At 38.8% G+C, this 19,612-nt stretch overlaps 1 long non-coding RNA gene across 1 annotated transcript; it reads left to right on the top strand.

Annotated features, from left to right (window-relative positions):
- Window positions 1-5,846: 5,846 nt before the first annotated feature.
- Window positions 5,847-6,345, top strand: LOC113562771. Its single transcript, XR_003407168.1, has 2 exons — window positions 5,847-5,904; window positions 6,228-6,345. It is a non-coding gene; the product is annotated as an uncharacterized LOC113562771 (long non-coding RNA).
- The last annotated feature ends 13,267 nt before the right edge of the window (window positions 6,346-19,612 follow it).

Here is a 19,612-nt window from a genome sequence, read left to right as displayed (position 1 = left end):
ACCCACTGTGCACTGTGTAAATCTACAAAAGATTCATCGAGTCGTGGCAAACGATAGTACCGTTTACTTCTGATTTCATCGATAGGATGAAATCAGAAACGTCTGCTTAACTCCGATCTGTGCGTTACGATTGCAGGTGATGCGAGGGAATCTTTGCTCCGGGCTGCTGTTGACCCTGGTTCGGTATTCGTCGGCCTGTGCGAATCCTCTGCGCCCGGCGGCGCGACATCCAGCGCTCAGCAGCAGCAGCACAGCACGCAGCAGACAGCAACATCCGGTCTGCAACCCGGCCTGAGATTCTGGTCTGCCGATCGCGCGCTGCGGCGTGCACTCCGATGCGCCCGGATTCACCCTGAGCCCGTGCGCTGTGCACAAGGACGCGATTTGCGGCCCGTTCTCGGGCTCGAGCTCGACTGTCCTTCTGTCGTCGACGAGAAAAGAGGTCCCGCCGGAGTGGCGATGGCAGCCAACGTCGCCTCGAGGAAACCGTTACGTCGAAGATGTTCTGGCGGTTTCCCGGAAACAGAACGAAAGAGCGACCCGTTGAGGAAGCGCAATCTCGTCGACCTCGATCGAGAAAAAATGAAAGTTCGATCGACGAAGAGCCGGTCTCGCCTCGCCCGGAATCAAAAGTAACTCAGAATAGTACTAGGTACATTAAGTATGAAACTTTACAAATAGAAACATAAACTTTTGCAGTTTTGGACCATGGACATGATTTATTTCAATCGAAGTATGCGCCCATGTTATCTACAACTTCTGCCATTTTAAGTGGTAGTTGGTCCTATGCCTCTACTATAGAAGCCAGGAGTACGGGAATCGATGAAGTCGCGGAAGGCTGTTTCGAACTGCCTGTTGAGAATTGAAGAATTTTCCACCAACAAGTTTGTCAAATTCACCGGAAAAGTGATAGTTACGGTAGGTGATAGATCTGGTGAATATGGTGGATGACGGAGAGTTTCCAATTCCAACTCCGTAGCTTTCCACGAGTCAGTCGTGCAGTGTGCGGTCCGAGCATTATCATGCAACACGGATCGCATTGACCGATTGACCAAATTCGGTTGTTTAATAGCAATTGTTGCATCATTTCGTCCAGTTGCTTGCAATTACTTCAGCCGTTATATGGTTACAGATTTCATAAAGTTGTAAGTAGATAACACTTGACCTGGACCACCAAACAGTCACTATAAGCTTCTTCTGTGTACATGTTGGGTTTCGCGTGATGTCTCGGTGGTTCATCAGCGTTCAACCACTGAAGATGTGAGCGTTTACGATTTGTCGTGAGTATCCACTTTCATCAACGGTCACAATTCGATTAAAAAAAGATTCATTTTTGTGACGGGAAAGCAAAGAAAGTTGAAGCTCTAGACGTTGCGCCTGCTGCGCATCGGTCAATTCGTGCGGGGACCCATTTGTCCAACTTCTTTATTACCAATTGCAGCTAAATGAACCAATGGTGGGTATGGAAACATTGAATATCGATGCAATTCACGTGTACTTTGGATGGATCCGGACTCTACTACGGCTCTCAAGTGATCATTATCCACCTTCGTCTTGTGTCTTCCACGTTGGCTCATTAGCGAGGCTCGAAATCTCCATCTCTGAAGTTTTTGACCAATTGCCACCGTTGCTTATAGTGTGAACCTTCACCATAATACAGCGTTGATATTACGAGCTGTCTCGACTGTGGTTCCGCGGACTCATATTCATAAATCCACAAAGTTTTTGGACTTTTCCATAGTTCTATAAAAAAGAATCCACAATAAAACTAATGAAAATATTTTGAAGAACAAATATAACATTTGAAGCGAACCATACATCTATCACACTAACCTAACCTGATACTGACGCTGCGCCAAATTTGAGTAACAAATGTTGAAAGATGGCGCTTTTACATTTGTAAAGTTTCATACTAATGCCCAATACTTTGATCAGTTTAAATTTCAAGTTTCTTCTTGTTTGATATTCTTATCCTAGTGATGATTTCTTGATATAAATTCTTTAGAAATATTGATTATGATGCATACTAGAATAGATTGATTATTTTGATACATTGCTGAATTGTACGAAGCAATGTGAATTAAACATATAAAACTGTAATTGGCAAACTTTAAAATTACTATGGTGATTGGGTTGCCTGTATGTAAATTAAGCGTAGAAACAATCAGACGTGCCGTCGGCGAAGCTGGCAACGCTTGTCGGCTTTCTATTTGGCTTTATTGGGCAATTTTTTCTTCTTCCCACCGGCCAGAAAGCATGCAAAAGCGGACAAATTCAAGATTTCTTTAGACTTTTCTGAAAATTCGAGGTACTTGAGGTTTTGAGGTTGCTGATAACGAATCTGACATGGAAAATTCAATATTCAAATTAGTGGATCCAATATGGCGGTCAATATCTATTAATTTTGATCGGATTTGTATGGAACTTGATATTTAATGGTTTTCAAGGTTGCTGATAACGAATCTGACATCAAAAATTCCTACTCCCTACTCGGAGCGTACAAGCGCCGCGAGAGACAGTGCCGGCACGGTAGAGCGGCCTATCAGCAGATGGGGCACCGTTGCGTAGGACAAAATATTTTCTATTTGTTACATTTAGAACAATGAGAAATAAACTAGTGAGATAAATTGTCGAACTTAAAACTTTGGTGTCTATCCGTCAAACTAGCTTTATATCGTGAAAAAATGCATTCTATATATTAACATATGTTAATATTATATATATACCTATATATTATACATATACAGGGTGTTTCCTAAGTAAGTAGACAAACTTAAGGAGGATATTCCTTGGCTTATTTTAAGAAGAAAAGGTCATATAAACATATGTCCTAAACTGCTGTTTTCCAAAAAAAGTACATCACTGTTTTCATTCACTTTTCGGATAGCGTGCTTTTGCAGTACGAGTCAACAAATTTCAACAGATCTCAGAAATCGCATAATAGATGGATGTGAAAGAATACGTAACGCTCCAGGTATTTTTGAGCGTGTACGTTAATCAATGGAAAGGAGAGTCGAGGCGTGTATCATGGCTGCAGGTGGACATTTTCAGCAGTTACTGTGATGTTATTATTTTTCTCTTTAGTTACTATTTTCTTTTTCGTTATAATTTTTCTTTTTGGTTACTATTGTTTTTCATTTGTTTCATTTGCAATAACACAAACTGTTCTATAATAAATGAAAAGTGAACGAAAACAGTGATGTACTTTTTTTGGAAAACAAAGCAGTTTAGGACATATGTTTATATGACCTTTTCTTCTTAAAATAAGCCAAGGAATATCCTCCTTAAGTTTGTCTACTTACTTAGGAAACACCCTGTATATAATATTAATATATATATTAACATTAATAAATATATTACTATTAATAAATATTCGCTATCACGTGAATTAATGCACCTTATTGTACGTATCTAGTCGCGTAATCGTAGCAAATCTGGGCGATTTAAAACTCATGTACACATAGCAAATTACAGTATTCGCAAAATATCGCCGAACAAGTTTAAAGTAGACATTATAATGAAGATCCTGACACCTTCAATTTTTGATTAGAAAGTGGAGTCTCGGGGAGCAGGAAAACAATAACCTGTACAAAAGCGAAATGAATAAAATTGATTTCACAAGAAGTCATGATACTCAAATCAGGTTAACGTCCACAGATCTTTACTAGCTTTTTCAAATTCAAATACCCGTAATACTGATATTACATAAAAGAAAAACCTTTAAAAGTGATAAGCTAAATTTTTCATATGCGAAAAAGAAATTATAAATACGTTAGGAAACAAATAACATTTTTCTTGTTCATGATGCCCCTATATGAACAAATTTTGAATAACCTGTAAAAACATTTCGCTACGGCCACTTCAACTACTCTATTTTAAGATATCGTGATAATTGAGTAAAAATCTGAGTGTTGGTTTTTTGCCACTTTTGTGAGTTTTCTGGCCCACTGTGCAGTGTAGAGATCGCGAGCCTAAATTTTATATTCAAACATTTGAATAATTTAAAGTAGCTATACAAGAGTACGAAGTAAGTCATGTAAATTTGTCATGTTAATTAATTCTATTAAACTGCAGAAAGAATTACATGCAGCGAGGGAATACTTTTTGCGCCTTGCAACTCTCCCGATTCATGCAGTGGGGAGGCGACGTCGATCGCGGTCGATCGGCGTAATTCGAGCGTATAAAGCCGCTCTTTAAGCCGCAAAAGCGCTCAGACCGTTTCCACTTCCGGCTCGGTCGCGATGTAATTACATCCGCAGTTGAATCGCGATCCATCTACGTCATAGTTCGCGGCTGGCCGTCTGTGTGCCTTCGTTTCCGTGCACGAGCAAGCGTGTGTATATCAGTGCATATACACATATAGAGGAGAAACCCCTATTATGAGATATGCTCCTAATATGAGATAATGGGGTTGCTGCTAAACTAGTGAGCACCATCTGTTAGTTCCACCATGAACTTATTACTCTTGGTGTAAAATGTATTTAGTGAAAAATTCATTGTTCGTTATTGCGTTTAGCCTTTGCAAGAAAAGGTTTGTGAAATTGTGAACATGTCAAAGTAACTTGAGGTAAGTCTTTAAACCTTGTTTATTATATAATAAAGAAATGGTTGGCAATAAATTCAGTATGCAATGATAGAGTAGAATCGTAGTAACAGGAAAATACGCGATTTGTTGAATTGCTTAATTGTAGAGGTTAGATTTCATGATCGCGGAACCGCTAGGCGCGTGGCTCGTATAATGAGATATTCAGGGTACTCTTAATATGAGATCATTATTGCTCGAATATGAGGATTATGTAATGTAATAAAATGAAAGAAAATACTACTTAAGGTTAAAGAAAAGTTAATACGAATTTATATTACGAATTTTTGTGTATTTAATTTTTATAGAATCTGACTATGGAGGTTAGAGGTACGAGAAAGCATCGACAGTGGAATCGTGAAGATTTGGCGAAGGCTGTGGTAGCAGTATTTTTATAAAACTATCTAATAAAGTTTTTTAATTGCAATACTGATGTATTTTGCACTTTTAACACCGATTTCTCGAGGTATCTTATATTAGGAGCACACTTTCTCGATCCTGCGTAAAGCTCTTTTTTCAAATTTTTTTAATTTTCAGAAAAAATAATATTTATATTAGATTTTTCATTTCACCAACCTAAGCTTATTAAATTCTCTTCAAGATAACGTATTACATTTTTAAATTCTGCCTATAGATTTCCTTACATTCGGCAAAATCGATATGGTATCTCATAATCGGGGACTTTCCTCTATGTGTATAGCGCGTTTTTCCAAATTGGCGAAGTTCATTTTCTAAATGACTTTTCTGATGACTTAAAATGGGAACAATTAACAAAATTCAGAATGTCGAACTGCGCAATTAATCAACGATATATCAAGTTTATGTTCGTAATATATTTCCGAGATCATGAGTCATATATTCGCTAGAAGTGCATAGATAATGTGACGATGAACCAATGATGATTATTTCGGTTACGTGAATTGCACGATGCTGATGCACTGCGCGCGCGTAAACACAATTAAAAATTATTACAACGCCAGTCTTTATGAAGCGCCGAAAGTATATCTTGAAAACTAATATTCCTGAATTCTCTTGAAAGCACTCTCAAGAAGGTACGAGAGAACACTTGAAAGTCGCTTTCTTTTTTATGATTCTCGAATATATTTAATATTATATAGAGGAGAATCCCCTATTATGGGATATGCTCCTAATATGAGATAATGGGGTTGCTGCTAAACTAGTGAGCACCATCTGTTAGTTCCACCATGAACTTACTACTCTTGGTGTAAAATGTATTTAGTGAAAAATTCATTGTTCGTTATTGCGTTTAGCCTTTGCAAGAAAAGGTTTGTGAAATTGTGAACATGTCAAAGGAACTTGAGGTAAGTCTTTAAACCTTGTTTATTATATAATAAGGAAATGGTTGGCAATAAATTCAGTATGCAATGATAGAGTAGAATCGTAGTAACAGGAAAATACGCGATTTGTTGAATTGCTTAATTGTAGAGGTTAGATTTCATGATCGCGGAACCGCTAGGCGCGTGGCTCGTATAATGAGATATTCAGGGTACTCTTAATATGAGATAATTATTGCTCGAATATGAAGATTATGTAGTGCAATAAAATGAAAGAAAATACTACTTAAGGTTAAAGAAAAGTTAATACGAATTTATATTACGAATTTTTGTGTATTTAATTTTTATAGAATCTGACTATGGAGGTTAGAGGAACGAGAAGCATCGACAGTGGAACCGTGAAGATTTGGCGAAGGCTGTGGCAGCAGTATTTTTATAAAACTATCCAATAAAGTTTTTTAATTGCAATACTGATGTATTTTGCACTTTTAACACCGATTTCTCGAGGTATCTTATATTAGGAGCACACTTTCTCGATCCTGCGTAAAGCTCTTTTTTCAAATTGTTTTAATTTTCAGAAAAAATAATATTTAAATTAGATTTTTCATTTCACCAACCTAAAGCTTATTAAATTCTCTTCAAGATAACGTATTACATTTTTAAATTCTGCCTATAGATTTCCTTACATACGGCAAAATCGATATGGTATCTCATAATCGGGGACTTTCCTCTATGTGTATAGCGCGTTTTTCCAAATTGGCGAAGTTCATTTTCTAAATGACTTTTCTGATGAATTAAAATGGGAAAAATTAACAAAATTCAGAATGTCGAACTGCGCAATTAATCAACGATATATCAAGTTTATGTTCGTAATATATTTCCGAGATCATGAGTCATATATAGCGAATGCTAGAAGTGCATAGATCTCTCTGTTAATTAACTGCAGCGGTTTCGCGCGGTTTCACGCAGAGAGATAATCAACGTTTCGGGGCAAAGGGGGGGGGGAGGAGAGGAAAGAGACAAAAGCGCACGATGTGCAAATCGTGTGCCCAGGGAGTTTCTCTTCGCCTACTTCAAATTGCCTGTGCGCGCGCGTGTCATATTTCTGTCGAGGGCGCGAGCAGGCGCACGTACGCGCGCAATCGCGCGATCAAAATGCAACACCTCGATCCGCTCGCTCGTTCGTTCGTGGGACTCGCCGTTCGCCGTTGCAAATGCAATCTTCCGCCGCCGAGCTCATCTCTCCGTGATTAGGATGCCAACTGCATACCTCAAAAATGATTACGGACACGAGCGTCGTCGAGTGAGGCAACAGCTCGTGCGCGAGAAGAAAGCCTCGATAAGAGGGACCTGCGTGTTAAGATATCAGATAAAAGATATCTAAATGGAAAATGAAATTCGAGCGTCTTCTTACATCGTCACGGACTTTAAAATAATTTTGTTCGGTATATAATTTACAGAAATATAATATTACCTCTTTCTCTCTCCCTCCAATGAAACGTTCTTACATGTATAATGTATGTAGATATTTTATGCGCAGTACGTACATTCATGATTAATCATTTATTAAATGATATTCCCGTCACTGTCTCATCGTCGTCGACAAATGGCTTAAAACACGGAGCCACATGTGTGCCTCTAATTATAGTAACTAAAAAACTGCCCTGACTCCGGCGGATAAGAGCCCAAACCGGTTTAGGTTCTTTAACGTTACGTCCTACAGGTTCAGACGCGATGTTCTGTACCGAAAATGATCGCGTTCGATTGTGAACAAAATAGAGATGAATTTGTCTCAATTGTCGTCGAGTTATCTGAAATAAAAATAATTCATCACAGCAATAATTCATCGCGTGAACTCAATAGTTATTTAAGACATTCCAAAAGATTACATGTATTTATTTATATAAATTAGGTCAATGTCAATACATAAATATCGATCACAAATTTTATCGCTCAAAAATATTTATCGTGATATTACCATTGCATTGTATTATGCTGCAAATTTATATGCTGAAGAGAATCCGCGAGACACTATATTTTATGGGCAACGTCTGCCGAAGCAAAAGAATCTGGCGCTCTTGATACGGCCGCACGTGCTCGCTTAATGACGTTAATAAGACGATTCTTTTTTTCTCCCCGGAATGCGTGCAAACAGTTTTAAAGCGACGGTTCGAATTACGTCGCGGGCAACCGCCGTTCATCAATGAAGAGGCGAGCAGCAATGGTCACGGATATGGTCAGAAAAAATCAAGTATTAGATGCCACGTACTTGTCCTATGATTTCATAGCTGTGGTCGGCATTTACACTTTTATTATTCACTGAAAGAAAAACCGACTTTTAATCGCGTGCTTCAAGAATCTTATACTGTCTTGAATATTTTTAAATTAAAGACTCTGTAAAGCTAAGTTTTGTTCTAACAAGGGGAGGCCACAGGATGTACCTGGACTTTTTGGACGAAACTTGGTGAGTATTTAGAGAACAATATGTAGATAACGGTAAGAGGGGTCTACACTTTCGGAACTTTTCGGAACCCAAATAAATAAGATTACAATAGTCAATTTTTATTACATTCAATTTTTCCTTTCCCGAACAAAATTGAGCAAAAATTACTTCTACAATCTTCTTTTCTAATCAAAATGGAACCAAAATTATATGTATATACAGGGTGTCCCGTAAAGACCGGATGAACTCTTAAGGGTAGATTCCTGAGATGATTTTAAGGCGAAAATCCTAATACTATAGTTATCAAACAGTAACTATGTAATTAGCAATAATATGTATTTAGTTTACAATTATTTAACAAACTAAGCAGCTATTATTGCTAATATCCAAATAAAACTCATTCAAGTAAAGTACTCTGTTAAGTATTCTGTTTGATAACTATAGTTTTGCCTGTAGAATATGAAATTGACAGCGGATTTCTGAAGGAAATGTCATCTGACAGCTTGCGCTTTATGTATCACATAAAAATACAAAAATATCCACTTCCAATATTTTAAAAAAACGGTAAAAGGTTACATTGCGCAATGCGCGTTTGCAGAAATATTGATAAAAGTAATCTTATCTTCGCATAAGTAATCTTTGTATCGATGTAAACAAGAAGGGCGACATTTACTTTTCGCCTTTAGCACTTTGCGTTGTGCCACGTCTGAGCGCGCCAACTTTAGGCGATCTGATTCGCTTACTATAAATGCTTATAATTCAAAAACTATTATAGCCTCGACATTTTAGTATTAGGATTTTCGCCTTAAAATCATCTCAGGAATCTACCCTTAAGAGTTCATCCGGTCTTTACGGGACACCCTGTATATACATATAATTTTGGTTGTTCCATTTTGATTAGAAAAGAAGATTGCAGAAGTAATTTTTGCTCAATTTTGTTCGGGAAAGGAAAAATTGAATGTAATAAAAAATGACTATTGTAATCTTATTTATTTGGGTTCCGAAAAGTTCCGAAAGTGGAGACCCCTCTTACCGTTATCTACATATTGTTCTCTAAATACTCACCAAGTTTCGTCCAAAAAGTCCAGGTACATCCTGTGGCCTCCCCTTGTAAGACGAATTAATATTAGAAAAAACCAAGGCAGAATTTGTCAAAAGCGATAAATGCTGTCGTTAATTGACCACAAAAGGATTGTTGGATCACTGATGGATCGTCGATGGTACGTCGCTTTCAAATTCCACGAGCCGGACGGGCGAGTACCCTCTGATCGGGGGAATGGGACGGACGGGTTATCTACGATCTTCGTGGCGACCGAGGAGGCACGATTCGAAGTCGCTTTCGAGGAACTTATTGACGTGACCATCGTGACACGAACGCGGCTCGCACAACGCGGGAAACCTAAATACTTGGCGTACACGTCGCGCAACAAAAGGCCGTTACACGGCCGTGTCGACGTAAGAATGTATAAATATATAAGTAACGTAGCTCCCTACGAGGAGGATTTTTCGTTCAAATCGCTTAGCGATTAATGACCGAAAACTAGAATGAGAGAAAACCGGAAAAAGAAATTGCACGAAATTATTTGTCCACCACTTGAAATAAAGTTTGCTGTAGCATGCAGAACTGCTGCGATATGAAAAAGGTATTGTTAATGTCTCTATGATAAAAGCTTCAAGTAGGCAGAATATAATGTAGAAACGATAGAGATAGAACGATCTTCACTTTTTCACGGGAAAGCGTCGATACTGACCGGCGCGCGCACAGTTTATTTCCAGACGAGATCTCTAACAAACATTGAAAAAATAGCTCCACTTTAGCGCGAGGATTCTGGCCACGTGTTTTATATATTGGCGCCGAGAATGCGTCTCGAGAAGAACGAATGGATCAGCCGATCGAAAATGCGAGGATTATATCGCTGCTGGCGTCTCGACGGGGGAATTTCGGGAAATCGATCGTTTTGCGATTTTTCGCAAACGCCGCCAGCTCGCTTTTCATTTATGTCGAATATAAATCGCACGCGAACTGAACGCACGACACGACCTCTCTGTCCGTTGTCGCACCTGTTTTAGGCCCAATTTCACCAACTATCTTGTAATCGGCGTTTAGCTAAACCTCGTTCTGTGTAAGCGAAGATTCTAATCGTGATTATGGTCGAGCGGATTTCACCGGTTTCACAATAGCACGATTAATTCTAGTTTATTAAATCGAAGTTTAGGTGCAAAAGAACACCGGCAACATCGCAAATATGTGGATCTAGACGGCAATGACCATTTGACAGTAGACCATAATAATAACCTTTTACAATTTCTCAGCAATTTGTTCAGTAATAAGCCTTACTGAAAGATGTCAACTATTAGTAACAAGACTATTAGTAACCTCATCACAAAATCTGTGTCGCCTAGGCTGTGGAAATGATCTTCTCTGTCTCGTATCCACCTTGGTCGACGAACAACAAATTCATCCTCATCATCACTATTCTCAAAAACTAATACATATCCTCTTAGCATTATTATTTCTCGTCGGTTTGATATAATGTTGGGAGTTTCCAGATGAATTTCGATGTTTGCAGTCGTAATCGCGGTTTAAATTCGTTAACCGACCAAAATCGGTCAGTTAATTTTTAAACGTCGATTATTCCTAAACTCGATTAGTTTCTCTTGGTGAAACCCAATATCGAGGGTTAAAAACGTAATCGAAGTTTAATTTCAATTAATCGCGTTTTACGTTGTTGGTGAAATCGGGCCTTAGTGCCACGCGTTGATGTCTCGCGCGGCGAATCCGAAAACCGCACGGATGCCGGTTCGAAAATGTACCTGATCCGCATGCAAAGCTGGCTGAAAAAAACGTGCATGTCGTTGCGATTATTACATTACATTACATTACATATATTCTGGACGCCAGGAAATACCTCACAGTGGAGACACAGAAAATTGAAGCTAGGATGCAGCTTCTCGAAGCGAGCGATCTGAACACATCATCGCGTGTTAGTGTGCAACACTCACGCTGCCTTCGGTGGAATCGAGTCCGTCATGATGTAATCCGAGGCGACGTAGCCGAGGAGGATGAGCAGGAGAAGGCGGGCGTGTCAATGCAGCCCCGGGTGACAATTCTCGGCGGATAGCCGCTATGTAGCGCACTGCACGGGGATGATCTCAGCACTGAACGACAATCGACGATTACCATCAAGTACGGAGCCTGGCCACGCGCGCATAAAGTACAGAAAATACGGGAAAACACGCCGGTCAGCGTCGTGACGCGTCGTCATTCGCGCGCGACGATGACGGTGACAACGGGGACCGTGTGAAACGGGCGTAAAACCGTTCCGGAGACTCTCGTCGACACCGCACAGACGGAACGTGCTCACCATCGCGCGGTCGTAACGCGACTAGTCCACCGAGTTATACTGATTTCCGCCCACGACCTAATCGTGGCGAGTCGGACGGCCGCGCGGGAGCAAGAGAGCGGTTCCGTGGACGCGGGGAGAGACAGAGGGAAGGAACGAGCGAGAGAGATAGAAGGAGAGGAATATCGAGACGCACAGGGGCGTTTTATTGCCTAGGCTCGTGATCTATTAGGGCCCATGGTTTATTGGGTAACCGGCAGAACTCAAGCAGCTTCATCAAAGATCCCTTAAGAGCAATAAATAATCTGGGCAAAAAAAACGTTTTGGTAAATTTAGTCTAACAAGGAAAGGTTTTTAGGTGTTGCACTCGGATTTCAAAAATTTTTTGCACGCAGGTAGGGAGGTCCCCAAATAGAAGAAAAATTATTAAAGTAGCGGCCCAAATGCATATTTGCGCGCTACGTGCGCAATTTTCGATGTTAGGTTAATTACCCAAAAATGCTATTTCCAATCGAATTCTTTACATTTTTTATTTCACCTAATGCGCAACGCTTTAAAAAGAAATCAAAACCAAAATTAAAACTGAAAGAATTAAAAACCTCCCTTGACCAGATCTTTTATGTCCTCGTTATGGATTCTGATCAAATCTATTTAAAGTCGTATACAATAAATCACGCAGAAAGAGCAAACTACGATTTGCGCAATGTACAATTATTCCAAATTGTGTGCATTGGCAGTTGCAGTAAAAAATTAAAAAAGTTACGATGCAAATACCATTTTTGAGCAATGGGCCTTTTATACGCACTGTGCTCGCGCGGCACGAGATTACATTAGACGCTCGTATTTTCTAAACACACGCACACAGAAGCACATACGCGCACGCACACACATACACACACACACACACACACACACACAAAATTATTCAAAGCAATATAAATGTGCATTAGGTGAAATAAAAAATGTAAAGAATTCGATTGGAAATAGCATTTTTGAGTAATTAACCTAACATCGAAAATTGCGCACGTAGCGCGCAAATATGCACTTGGGCCGCTACTTTTATTTTTTTTCTTCTATTTGGGGACCTCCCTACCAGCGTGCAAAAAATTTTTGAAATCCGAGTGTAACACCTAAAAACCTTCCCTTGTAAGTAAGGAAACTGTCAAGAAGAACAAGTAACAGTCACAGATTATTTTCAATACTTACATGCATTATTGAGGAAAGAGGTTCACGCAATCCTGATAAAAATGTACGTTTCTGTCAGAACTTTTGAGAGCAATATAACTAACAGCGCGCAAACGGTAGCACACGAATCGACATGAGTTATTTGAACTTGAACAACTCTATCGGACGAATGATATCTCAGCAAATATTACTGCAATAAGAGAAACAAGATATGTTATTCTAACACAGAAATCGTTTCTAGTTTTGATACGCTTTATCTTGTTATCTATGTTTGATAACATCCAGAGCGAGCGTGGCTCAGGGTCCGTAACCAAGACAAAACGGTCCTGCCGACACGGAGGAAGCGACGGGACCATTGGGATCGCCGTGCTCGTAGGAGAGGAAATCTGCGGATAGAGAAAAAGAGAAAGAGAGAGAGCAAAGAGGGGAACCAACGGGGGCTCTGACGGGTTCTGCACGCTGCGACGATGCGAGTTTTCAACGCGTTCGCTATCTATCGATGCGTCCGCCAAGTGTTCCCTTACCTGAGAGACGATGATCGACTCTGCGAGTGGTCCAGCGCGGTCGTCTTCCACTCATCCGGTCCCTCTGCATTCCATGGTGACATTAACCCCTACGGCCGTGACGTGAGCCGACGGTGCCGTGGTTAGCCGGCAGCCACTTCCTCCTCAATTACCTGCAACGGAAATAACGAATGTTAGAGGGGCTCACATCCTAATCGCTAATCGCTAAGTCGAAGACAGATTTGTAACCGACTGACTCCCCAGGCAGCACACATTGGTTTCAAAACCGTTTCATAAACGTTTTGCCGTAACGTTTCATAACCATTTTATTGAAACGTTTATTTAGGAGAAAAATGTCCAACGAAAAAACGTTTCTTTTTCGGCAAAAAAACGTTTCCGAAACCATCAGAAAAATATTTATCAATTCTATATATCAGTGCCTCAAAGATAGACAGAGTTAAGGGGAAGCTGGAGTTGCTAGTGAACTATTTTTTCACTATAGCGATGGTAATTGCAGTTTCGAAAATTCTCTTTATTGCTTGTGCAGAATAAAAAATCCTTTTCTACAAATGAAGCATAGATAGAAAGAAAGTCCGCTCTACAGGACTTTATATTCAAAATGGAAAAAAGTTAGAAAAGACAAATGCAAGTTTTTAACTTTTTTCTATTTTGAATATAAAGTCCTGTAGAGCGGACTTTCTTTCTATCTATACTTCATTTGTGGAAAAGGATTTTTTATTCTGCACAAGCAATAAAGAGAATTTTCGAAACTGCAATTACCATCGTTATAGTGAAAAAATAGTTCACTATAGCGATGGTGATTGCAGTTTCGAAAATTCTCTTTATTGCTTGTGCAGAATAAAAAATCCTTTTCCACAAATGAAGTATAGATAGAAAGAAAGTCCGCTCTACAGGACTTTATATTCAAAATAGAAAAAAGTTAAAAACTTGCATTTGTCTTTTCTAACTTTTTTCCATTTTGAATATAAAGTCCTGTAGAGCGGACTTTCTTTCTATCTATGCTTCATTTGTGGAAAAGGATTTTTTATTCTGCACAAGCAATAAAGAGAATTTTCGAAACTGCAATTACCATCGCTATAGTGAAAAAATAGTTCACTAGCAACTCCAGCTTCCCCTTAAGTCACATTTTTATAAAAAACTAGATTTTTATATTTTATGAATTACTCTCTAAATTTCGTGTAGTGGAATCTCACTCTTTTGAAATATCACTTCAAGTAATAGTGATCTCAAAAGTTTCAAAAGAAAAGAAGAAGAAAAGAGTATTGGATCGGTTTTCCGGATGGTTATTTATAAGGTGATAACACAAATGTTACTTGCGAGAACGTCACGTCTGGCCTGGCCATCTATCGGTCGCCTGGTGAATCAGAGGTGGGAATCACACACACTTGTGTTGATTTTTGTCTCTGGTTCCATAATCGAGTACATTGAAACGTATGATGTAAAAATAATTAATACTCGCAAAGTAAGTAGAAATTACTATTTTTTCTATATTAATTATATAATTTCAAATCAATTTAATAAAACACATTTTTCGTTTCTGTGGAAAGGTGAAAAATACGTTTTTAAAATTGAGGTCTAAAAACAGTTTCTATTTAAACCGTTTCTTAAGGGGAAGCTGGAGTTGCTAGTGAACTATTTTTTCACTATAGCGATGGTAATTGCAGTTTCGAAAATTCTCTTTATTGTTTGTGCAGAATAAAAAATCCTTTTCCACAAATGAAGTATAGATAGAAAGAAAGTCCGCTCTACAGGACTTTATATTCAAAATGGAAAAAAGTTAGAAAAGACAAATGCAAGTTTTTAACTTTTTGCCATTTTGAATATAAAGTCCTGTAGAGCGGACTTTCTTTCTATCTATGCTTCATTTGTGGAAAAGGATTTTTTATTCTGCACAAGCAATAAAGAGAATTTTCGAAACTGCAATTACCATCGCTATAGTGAAAAAATAGTTCACTAGCAACTCCAGCTTCCCCTTAAGTCACATTTTTATAAAAAACTAGATTTTTATATTTTATGAATTACTCTCTATATTTCGTGTAGTGGAATCTCACTCTTTTGAAATATCACTTCAAGTAATAGTGATCTCAAAAGTTTCAAAAGAAAAGAAGAAGAAAAGAGTATTGGATCGGTTTTCCGAATGGTTATTTATAAGGTGATAACACAAATGTTACTTGCGAGAACGTCACGTCTGGCCTGGCCATCTATCGGTCGCCTGGTGAATCAGAGGTGGGAATCACACACACTTGTGTTAATTTTTGTCTCTTGTTCCATAATCGAGTACATTGAAACGTATGATGTAAAAATAATTAATACTCGCAAAGTAAGTAGAAATTACTATTTTTTCTATATTAATTATATAATTTCAAATCAATTGAATAAAACACATTTTTCGTTTCTGTGGAAAGGTGAAAAATACGTTTTTAAAATTGAGGTCTAAAAACGGTTTCTATTTAAACCGTTTCTTAAATGGTACTTTATGTTTCTTAGACATTAGATACGTCTAAGAAACATATATTAGGCTAACATGTGCTGCCTGGGTCGTCAACGATCAGATCCATCCGCGCGATCGCGTTACACGGAGTCGCTTGAAATTGCCGATTATTCAGATCGATCTATCGACGCTCCGAACGGAGCGGCCAACGTTCATTCACCTCGGTCCATTTACTTCCGCGATAGCGACAACTTCCGCGGTGATCGCTTCCCCCTCCCCCCTCACGGCTCGTCGTGAGAAATCTCTTGATAAAACAGATTTACGTATCTCGACAACATTATGAGTTAATCAACGAGCACCTGTTACAGATGGTAGCGCGATTTGAAGCGACTTAATTGTATTAAGCGGCATATTAATCATCCGGAGTAACGTATCCCGGGATACGATCTCCCGTATCGCGCGTATCTCATTACGACTTTGTTGCATTTCTGGCTAATTATCGCTGCACATGTATGAGCACGTGGCCGGCGCAAGTGCGCGCGCGCACCTAATCTACTCAACGAATCTGCCGTGTTGAACGCGCAAATTACGCGCACGCTACCGAATTGTATAATAATCGGCCGACAAGGTCTATCATTTCGGTGAACAAAGGTAGAGGAGGGGCGGAGGAGAGAGACAGGAGAAAGAGACGGACTAGCATCGCCGGCGGGTCCGGCGATCACGTGATATCAGTTCTTACAGGTGTAAATTTATTCCTGCACCTCGTCGAAGAGGAGCGTAATCACCGCCGATTCTGCCGCTGTTGCGTCCGCCGAGCGTTACGAATCGGAGAACGGAATTAGGGAAACGGAAGGAAACGGAAGCGAGGAGAACGAGACTAGTTAACGGTGACGGGGCGAGTAGATACATACCTACTGCACTCGGAAGTGTGGTCAGGGCCGGCGTTACGCCGCAGTGCGCATGATCGCAGCGGGAAAAACGGCCAACTTCATTACGTGCAAGATTCGTTGCATATGCACACGAACGTTGTACATACATACGAATGTACAGTAAAACTTTTATCGAAATTGAGATCGATTTATTTAGTGTGATTGCGCGCAATGCGCGATGTACTTTGAATAACAGTTTTGTGCCGGAATTACCACAACTTGGAAGAATAAGGCACACTGCGTAGCAGATATTTGAATTTCACGTTACTAGAATATCACTAATTTGTGTCATCTGATTTAATAAAATCTTGTAATATTTCATTGCTATTTGATATAATTATGCATAATTTTTCTGTGAATCGACAAAAGTAGCCAGTTTGGTCGAAAAAGGAATTCATCTCATTGTTATTCTGGCGGAACAAACAATTTTTACTGGAATTTATATTATTTATTTACAACGCCACCGGCCACACGATTATTCGCTTCGGCAACGAACATGGAAGAACAATATGAACGTATCGCAAGCCAAGATATCGACTTTTACCCTAGACACCAGATAGCGCTGGGGACAATCGATAGTTTTGGCGCTTCGGCGTGAATCGATTAATTTGAATTTTGTGGATTGTTATCTGATTAATCAGTTTGAATTGCCAAAAGATAAGCCAACGAGCCTTTGGCAAACGATGTTTTTTCCTTCTGAAAACAATTTGAAGGCCTTATTGGCAATTTTGATGTATACAGTTTCTTTGATAGATATAAGTTCTAATTTTCTCAATTAAGACCCTTCCCCATACAGCACAAAAAGTTGAAATAACGTTGCGAAGATGTTACAATGTTGAATAGTAAAATATAAATATTTTTTCAACGTTGAACCTATGTTGATTCTTCTACATTGATTCTGTATGTTGCTACAACATTGAAACAACATGTAACAAATAGATTTGATTAATTAATGGTCAATTTAAAGTTGTCATTCTTCTTATATGTAACAAATAATTATATTATATTTAGTAATAATTAATTAATAATGTTAAATCAAAATAGGTTTGTTCTTTTTCGCTGTACTTCTGAACTAGTGCAATAAGTTAGAATGAAAGAAAGTATATTTGTTTCGCTCCAACTTATTGCACTAGTTCAGAAGTGCAGCGAAAAAGAACAATCCTAAGATCTAACAAAGGTTTCTAATTGAATTGCAATGTCTTGTAGACGTTGAATGCAATATCTACAAGACATTGCAATTCAACGGACATTAGACATTTATGCAATATCTTTTCTACGTCAATCTACATTTTGCGATATTAATGGAACATTGCAATGTTGCTATGCAACGTTTCTGAGATGTTTATTTAACGTTTGTGTACTGTATGGGTTCTTTCTTCTCATCGCTAAAAGAAACATTACAAGCATAGACATAGTAAGAATAGACCGAGCGTGAAGCGCAAAACGTGAAGCACAGTTAGAAAAGGACGGAAAGTAGGTGGAGTAGAGTCCTAAATAATCAGAGAAGCGCGATCAGCGTCTCACTTGCTGATTGGCTGACCGCCATGTTGAGCCCGTAATACATTCTGTTGAGAAACTAACTGCAATCGGTGTACTATAAGTGAGAAAAAAATATATTTATAATATATTTATAATGTTATTTTCTAAAAAAAAATATTTTAGATATCTCTGAGACATTTTTTAAACATATTTCTATTAAGAATAACCAAATGGACCAGATACATAAGCTACGTTGTATGCAAATAGACAGTTGCGGGCCCAACATGGCGACCATGGGAAGCATGGAGGGGGTAACGATTGCGCTTCTCTGATTATTTAGGACTCTAAGGTGGAGGATCTCTTTCTCTCTCTGTTCGCGTCTTCCCCACTCTCCACTCTTACCCCCACTCTTCTTTCCTTAGAGAGAGAGAGAGCAATCCTTCGCCTGCTTTCTCTCTTTTTCTACCTGTGATTCACTGCCAAGTTGAGAACACGCTCGGTCTATTCTTACTATGTCTATGATTACAAGCATAATGGCTTAAATCATTCAACATCATAGAAGGGAAACTGTCAATAGAATTTCAGGGAACAGTGGCGCCTTTTTCTTTTAACATGAACTAAAATCTATATTCCGGCTACTACCGAGTAATAAACATTTAATTACAATTAACTGAGGGACTCACAAACCTTTTTAATCACACTTCAGTATTCTACAAACAAAATACAAACGATTTCATACAAAAATATCGTTTGAAGTTATTCCGGCTAATCTGTTCCGGCTAAATACGTTAAGCAAAAATAATTAATTAATTACAATTAACTGAGGGACTTACAAACATTTTTAATCACACTTCATTGCTCTTCAAACGAAATACAAACGATTGCATATAGCAGTTCCTTAAAATTACGTTCAATTCCGGTTAAGGTGATCCTGGAGTTGCTAGTGAACTATTTTGCTTGTGCAGAATAAAAAATCCTTTTCCACAAATGAAGTATAGATGGAAAGAAAGTCCGCTCTACAGGACTTTATATTCAAAATGGCAAAAAGTTAAAAACTTGCATTTGTCTTTTCTAACTTTTTGCCATTTTGAATATAAAGTCCTGTAGAGCGGGCTTTCTTTCTATCTATGCTTCATTTGTGGAAAAGGATTTTTTATTCTGCACAAGCAATAAAGAGAATTTTCGAAACTGCAATCACCATCGCTATAGTGAAAAAATAGTTCACTAGCAACTCCAGCTTCCCCTTAAGCGTATACGAATTGTGTCAGCGAATGTGTGCGAAAGAGAAACTAGGACGACCAATCAGCGATCCTTAGGGCGCTTTTTAAATTTGGCTGAAATTAGTGCAGCCTCGTCGCGATTCTCAATCAACGCTCATGCGATTAACGCCATATGCGAGC

Source organism: Ooceraea biroi, chromosome 10 (assembly GCF_003672135.1).
Source record: "Ooceraea biroi isolate clonal line C1 chromosome 10, Obir_v5.4, whole genome shotgun sequence".
NCBI classification, from domain to species: domain Eukaryota; kingdom Metazoa; phylum Arthropoda; class Insecta; order Hymenoptera; family Formicidae; genus Ooceraea; species Ooceraea biroi.
Note: the sequence above shows the minus strand (reverse complement) of the source record. Positions and strands in the feature narration are given on the sequence as shown.